Here is a 7,822-nt window from a genome sequence, read left to right as displayed (position 1 = left end):
GCCTGTGGCATATGGAGATTCCCATAACAGGGGTCAAATGAAAGCTAAGCCACCTCAGTGCAGGATCTGAGCCACATCTGCGATCTACACCACAGTTCACGGTAACGCCAGATCCTTAACCCACTAAGCAAGGCCAGGGATCGAACCTGCAACCTCATGGTTGCTAGTCAGTTTTGTTACTGCTGAGCCACAATGGGAACTCCTTTGTTTTTTGAGACAAAATACTCCAAAGACCACCTTATAGCCTTTGTGGGCAGCGAGAGATAGATGAGTTCTCGGTGTTTGCAGCTAGCAGCTGTGTGGTTGCAGGCAAGTAACATAACCCCTCTGGATGTCAGTTTCTGCATCTGTAGAATGAATCAGATAATCCCACTGGCCCTCTGTATCTGCAGATGCGGAACCCATGGATATGGAGGACCAGCTGTTCTGCATCATTTTATAAAAGGGACTTGAGCATCTCAGGATTTTGGTATCCAAGGGGGTCCTGGAACCAATCCCCCAAAGATACCAAGGGACAAGTGTCATATCTACCATGAGGGTGCTTGGCTGAATTAGTTGAGGCTGTAACCGCCCTCTGCACCCAGCCATGGAGAGGCCAGAATAGAGAGTGAAGCAGAGACTGAGAAACTATATGAAAACTGAGAAATCTGTGAATGGACACAAGGTCACTGGGCTCTGGAATAGGAGGTGAAGGCAGCCTGACCCCACTGTTTCCTTCTCGTCCATTCCTTAAGGACCAGGTGATTAGAGCCACGGTAAAAGGCTCTTGGAAAAGAGCAGTGCTGGGGGAGAGGTACAAGGAGGTTTCTTGAAGGGCACTGTGACCTGTTGGGATGACAAATGGGGACTCACGAGACCTATAACATAATGCCACCAACTGTGCCCTCTGAGAGGCACCCCCAACATACACATGCACATGCACACACATCAGGACAGCACAAACTTGTGCACACACACTCACACGCACAGGCACACACATGTGCACACGCCAGCACAGCACAAACTTGCACCTGAGCTTTAGCCCTGCTCACTGCACGTTATCATTACCACCCAGGTACTTACAGTGCTCAGAGGAACATGAGGTCATGAGAAAATAACTATACATCAAAGGAGCAAAACTGCTATAACATAAATCAGAGACCATAAACTGGACAACTCGGATCAGAGGAAGCAGAATCAAAGGACTAGATGAAAGAAAAATTTCAAATAAGCATCATAAATATCTTCAAAAAGATAGGCTATTGGTAACAAGGAATGGAATAAGCAGGTATTGGAAAAAACTAATTAGATATACAGGGTTCAACAGGAAAATGCATGCAAAGAAGGAATCAGTGAGTTAGCAGGTCAGATTGAGAAACTCCACTGGACGCCTTCGAGAAAGGCCTAAGAGGGGAAACATACACGCACACACACACACACACACGTATATATATACACACACGCATATAGACATATATCTGTTTGGAGAGAGAGAGGGAGAAATGGCATCTGGCATCATAGGTCATATGCTGAGTCACTGAATTATGCAACATGATGACTTTCAAAATTGGCATTTCAAATGCAGAGAAAAAATAAGTGAGGAAGTTTCTAAAACTAGAAAATGATATTACAAGAAAAAACTATGAACCAATATGAATATTAGATCTAGACAGATGTAAAAATTCTTAAATTTTAGCAAATTGAGGGAGTTCCCATTGTGGGGCACTGGAAACAAACCCAACTAGTATCCATGAGGATGTGTGTTCGATCCCTGGCCTCGATCAGTGGGTCAAGGATCCAACGTTGCTGTGAGGTGAGAAAAAAATTCACTGAGAAAAGGAGTTCCCGTCGTGGCGCAGTGGTTAACGAATCCAACTAGGAACCATAAGGTTGAGGGTTCGGTCCCTGCCCTTGCTCAGTGGGTTAAGGATCCGGCGTTGCTGTGAGCTGTGGTGTAGGTTGCAGACGCGGCTCGGATCCCGCGTTGCTGTGGCTCTGGCGTAGGCCGGTGGCTACAGCTCTGATTCAACCCCTAGCCTGGGAACCTCCATATGCCGCGGGTGCAGCCCAAGAAATAGCAACAACAACAACAACAAAAAGACAAAAGACAAAAAAAAAATTCACTGAGAAAAAAATCCCCAAAGTCAAATTTGGAGTTCCCTTGTGGCTTCACAGCTAAGGATTTGACATTGTCATTGCTTTGGTGCAGGTTCAATCCCTGGCCTGGGAAGTTCCTTGGGCTGTGGGTCCAGCCCCCCCAAAAAAGTCAGATTTAAATATAGTAAATATATTAATATAAAATTTCAAAACAGGTAAAATTCAACTGTAGAATTTAGGGATGTATACCTAGGTGACAAAACCATAAAGAAAAGTAAGGCAGTGATTATCCTAGCAATCAGGGTAACGCTTCCCTGTGGGTTGGGAGTGTTGTCACTCGCACCGAGTAGGCTTCTGGGACCCTGGAAATGTTGTTTCTTTGTCCGAGTGATACTTACACAAGCATAAACTTTATAGTAATTCATTAAGTTTTATACGTGTTTTGTGCATGTTATTGAATAGGATACTATTTCATAATAAAAAGGCAGGGAGAAAAACTTGGAAAAAGAAAGATATACTAGGCAAACATAAAACATAAAAATGATAGTACCCATTTTAATATTAGATAAGATAGAAATTAATAGGAAAAACTTTATAAGACAAAAAGGTGGTAAAAGGAAAGATAATCAAGAAATTCAAGCAAACTATTGGCTTTGGAGTGGATCAGCAATGAGATCCTGCTGTATAGCACAGGGAACTATATCCAGTCACTTGTGATGGAGCAGGATGGAGGATAATGGGAGAAAAAGAATGTTTATATATATATATATATATATATAAAACTGGGTCACTTTGCTGTACAGCAGAAATTGACAGAACATTGTAAATCAACTAAGAAAAAAATTAAAATCTTAAAAAAAAGAAATTCTAATAATGAGTATATCTCCTTATAAGCTCAAAAGATATAAACCCCCCCAAATTAAAAATAAATAAATAAATAAAAGAAAAAAAGATATAAACCAATTACTAATAAAACCACAGAGAGAAATAGGTCAACAATTGGAATAGAGATTTTTTTTTTTGTCTTTTGTCTTTTTAGGGCCCCACTCGCTTGGAGTCAAATCTGAGCTGTAGCCTGCGGCCTACACCATAGCCATAGCAACACCAGATCTGAGCTGCGTCTGGGACCTACACTATGGCTCATGGCAATGCCGGGTTCTTAACCCACTGAGCTAGGCCAGGGATAGAACCTGTGTCCTCATGGAAGCTAGTCAGATTTGTTAACCGCTCAGCCACGACGGGAACTCCAAAAATAGATAAAATTTAAATAACACAATTAATAAGCATAGTTAACAAATACATACAGAATTTCACAGCTGATAAACAGAGAATACACACTGAAGTAGATGGAATAGTTCTAAAGCTTAGCCATATACAAGGGCCCAGGGAAGCCTTGATAGATTCCCAAGAATCGACATCATTCTGAAAATTGTTCTCAGGGCACAATGCAATAAAATGAGAAATAAATTTTTTCTCTTTCTTTCTTTTCCTTCTTCTTCTTCTTCTTCTTTTTTTTTTTTTTTTTGTCTTTTTGCTATTTCTTTGGGCCGCTCTCACGGCATATGGAGGTTCCCAGGCTAGGGGTCCAATCAGACCTGTAGCCACTGGCCCAGGCCAGAGCCACAGCAACGTGGGATCCGAGCCACGTCTGCAACCTACACCACAGCTCACGGCAACGCCGGATCGTTAACCCACTAAGCAAGGGCAGGGGCCGAACCTGCAACCTCATGGTTCCTAGTCGGATTGCTAACCACTGCACCATGACGGAACTCCCCTTCTTTCTTTCTTTTCCCTCTTTCTTTCCTTCCTTCTTTCCTTCTTTCTTCTTTTGCTTTTTAGGGCTGCACCTGCAGCATATGGAAGATCCTAGGCTAGGGGTCAAATCAGAGCTATAGCTGCCGGCCTACACCACAGTCACGCCAGATCTGAGCCACCTCTGTGACCTACACCACAGCTCACGGCAACACCAGATCCTTCACCCATAGATCGAGGCCAGGGATCGAACCTACATCCTCATGGATACTAGTTGGGTTCATTTCCGTTGAGCCACAATGGGAATTCTGAGAAATAAATTTTAAATTGATTTAAATGTAACTACAGATGTGTGTCTAGAAATTTTAAAAATACTGCTTGTAAATAAAATCATAAAAGGGGAGTTCCCTCCGTGGCTGAGTGGTTAACGAAAAGACAAAAAGACAAAATAAATAAATAAATAAAATCACAAAAGGGATCATAAAAGAAAGATGAATAACAGTGTAAACACTGCACGTCCAAATTGGTGGAATACAGATAAAACAAACGGTACTGCTGACCCACAGAATGTAATGCGTACATGTATAGCACAGGGAACTCTACTCAGTATTTTATAATACCTACGAGGGAAAAGAATCTGAAGAAGAAAAAATATAAACGGAATTGCTGTGCTATACCCTTGCAACTAACCCGATACTGTAAATCAACTATACTTCAATTAAAAAAAAGTACTATAGGGAAATTTATATTTAAATCCATTTATCAGAAAATAAGACAGAAAATACATGTGTTCAACTCAAGAGGCTAGAAAAAGAACAAAAGTAAACCCAAAGAACAGAAAGAGAGGGAAAGCAAAGGTTAAGGAAAAAGAATGCAGGCGTACCCTTGGGGTGCGGTGGGTTAAGATCCAGTGTGGTCGCTTGTGGCTTGTGTCACTGCTGTGGCTTGGATTTGATCCCTGGCCTGGGAACTTATGCATGTTGCGGGCATGGCCCCCAAAATAAAAGAAAATAAACTGATAGGTTCTTTAGATTTCCCTATTGCCGTAACTAGCCAACAACAACAAAAGATTACTTTAGGAAGGTTCCAAAATAATTATTTGAGGAAGGTAAAATAAATATTTTAAGAAGGTTCAATCTTTCAAAGTATACAGGATCCCTGTCATCTAAGTTTGTTCCAGAAAACCAAGAAAGCGGAAAGATCCAATGTTGTCTTCTCGGGGGTCCTGCCTATCCAGCCTACACAAAACTGAGACCCACTCAGCTCACTTTTCCTTAGTTTATCTTTCTTCTCTGCGTTTACCACCATCTATCATACGGTGTATTTTACTTATTTAACTTGTTTATTGTCTGTTTCCTCTCACTAGAACATAAATTCCATGATGACAACGTTTTTGTTTTGCAGTATCTGGAACTGTAGCTGTCATATAATGATTCTCAGTAAATACCTTTGAAATACTTAATAAATACAATATCCTCAACTAAGTTTTTGAAACTAGTACACTCATTACTTCCAAAACTGAATGAGAATGAAATATAGAAAAGGAAAGCTGCATTCATTTCATCTTTGCTAATGAGAGCAAAAACCCTAAATGAAATATTAATTAGCTGAAACTAGGCATGCAAGAATGGTATAAGATAAAAATACTTAAAAAGAGTGTAAGTCTCAGCAATAATAGTCTACGGGTGATGGAGTTCTCTTGTGGTTCAGCAGGTGAAGAGTCCCGAATTCTTACTGCAGTGGCTCAGGTTGCTGCGTGGTGAGGGTTCCATCCTTGACCTGGGAACTTCTGAATGTCACGAGTGTGGACAAAAAAGAAAAAAAAAAACAAAAAATCTAAGCACATGAGTTGGAAAACACACACACACAAAAAAAGCCCTTGGTAATTTTCAGTATCCACTTAAGATAGAAATTTCCTTAAAATACAAAAATACAAGGAAATTGCACCACTTGATACAGATTATCTCCCCAAAATCTACCTTAAAAAAAAAAAAAAAATCTCATGCCAGAGTTCCCACTGTGGTGCAATGGGATCAGTGGCATCTCTGCAGCCCCAGGATGCAGGTTCAATCCTTAGCCCGGCACAGTGGGTTAAAGGATCCAACATGGCCGTACTTGGGGCATAGTTTGCAACTATGATAGGGATCTGATCCCTGGCCCGTGAACTCCATATGCCTTGGGGCCAAAAACAGAGAAAAAAAAAAAAATCACGTGCCTTAAAAAATCTTTATATATATTCCCATTTAGCTCTGGAACAAAGCAAAGATGCCCAGTATGACGTTTTCTGTTTAACACAGTACTGAGAGCCCTTGCCAGTGGAATAAGAAAAACAAGCGGTATAAAAATTGGAAAGGAAGAGGCAAAACTGTCTTTTATTTGCAAATGATATATTTATTTACGTAGGAAATCTCGTCGGAACCCCACAATAAATAGAAATAAGAAGATTGCTGGATAAAAAATAAAATTCAACAAAAGCACATCTTCACACCAATAATATCCCACTAGAAAATACAATAAAAAAGAATTTTTTCCATTATAAGACTATATAAACACTAAAGTAATTAGGAAAAACCTAATTTATGCACAAAACCATTTCAGAGAAAAATTTAAATCTTTATAGTGGACAATTAAAAACAAAATTAAGGATATTGGCTAAGCTCACATACAATTTAGCATTTGTAAAATATAGAAATGATTCCCAATTTAGGAGCTCCCGTCGTGGCTCAGTGGTTAACGAATCCGACTAGGAACCATGAGGTTGCGGGTTCGATCCCTGGCCTCACTCAGCGGGTTAAGGATCCGGTGTTGCCATGAGTTGTGGTGTAGGTCGCAGACGTGGCTTGGATCTGGTGTTGCTGTGGCTGTGGTGTAGGCTGGTGGCTACAGCTCCGATTAGACCCCTAGCCTGGGAACCTCCATATGCCAAGGGTGTGGCCTTAAAAAAGCAAAACAAAATAAAATAAAATGAACAAAATCAGAGTTCCCTGGTGGCCTAGTGGATTAAGGATCCAGTGTTGTCACCACTGTGGGTCACTGCTGTGATGCAGGTTCAATCCCTGGCCTAGTAATTTCCACAAGCCATGGACATGGCCAAAAGAAATACAATAAAATTAAATGAACAAAATGAAGCAACTGAATTTTCCTAACCCCAAATTACTCTTCCTTTATTTAGGCTTCCCCTGTAAGTAAATGGCAACTCCATCTCTCAAGCTATTCAAGCCAAAAATTTAGGGCCAAATTTCATCCCCTTTCTTCTCTCATTCTCACATCCAGGCAATTGACAGATCCTCTTGACTCCACCTCCAAACTGTTTCTAGAATCTCCCCACTTCACACCTCTGCTGCCACCACCCTGGTCTAAGCTTCCATCACTCTTTCCTGAATTGCTGCAAGAGCCCTCCGCTTGGCCGCCTCATTTCTGCATTTTTACTCGTGCGCATCCCCTTTCAATCCGTATTCACTCCATATGCTGCGGTGCAGCCCTAGAAAAAAAAAATAAATACAAATAAATAAATACATAAATAAATAAAATGCCTACAACCAGAAAGAAAAGGGGGCAGGAAACACATAGGAACGTCACTTTACAGAAGATAGAAATTTGTGTGGATGATTGTAATTTCTAAGACGGCTACTGAGATCTCCCATCCACATGTGCTTCTTTTTTTTTTTGTCTTTTGAGGGCCGCACCTGTGGCATATGGAGGTTTTCAGGCTAGGGGTTCAATCGGAGCTGTAGCTGCTGACCTACACCACAGCCACAGTAATGTCAGATCCGAGCCGCATCTGCAACCTACACCACAACTCATAGCAACTCCAGATCCTTAACCCACTGAGCAAGGCCAGGGATCGAACCCTCAACCTCATGGTTCCTAGTGGAATTCGTTTCCGCTGTGCCATGACGGGAACTCTCCATCCACACACTATTCTTAAAATGTGACATTGACATACTTCCCATTGAGAGGCGGGGTCTGTGTTCCCTTCCCTCAAGCTGGGCAG

Source organism: Phacochoerus africanus, chromosome 8 (assembly GCF_016906955.1).
Source record: "Phacochoerus africanus isolate WHEZ1 chromosome 8, ROS_Pafr_v1, whole genome shotgun sequence".
Taxonomy (NCBI): domain Eukaryota; kingdom Metazoa; phylum Chordata; class Mammalia; order Artiodactyla; family Suidae; genus Phacochoerus; species Phacochoerus africanus.
Note: the sequence above shows the minus strand (reverse complement) of the source record.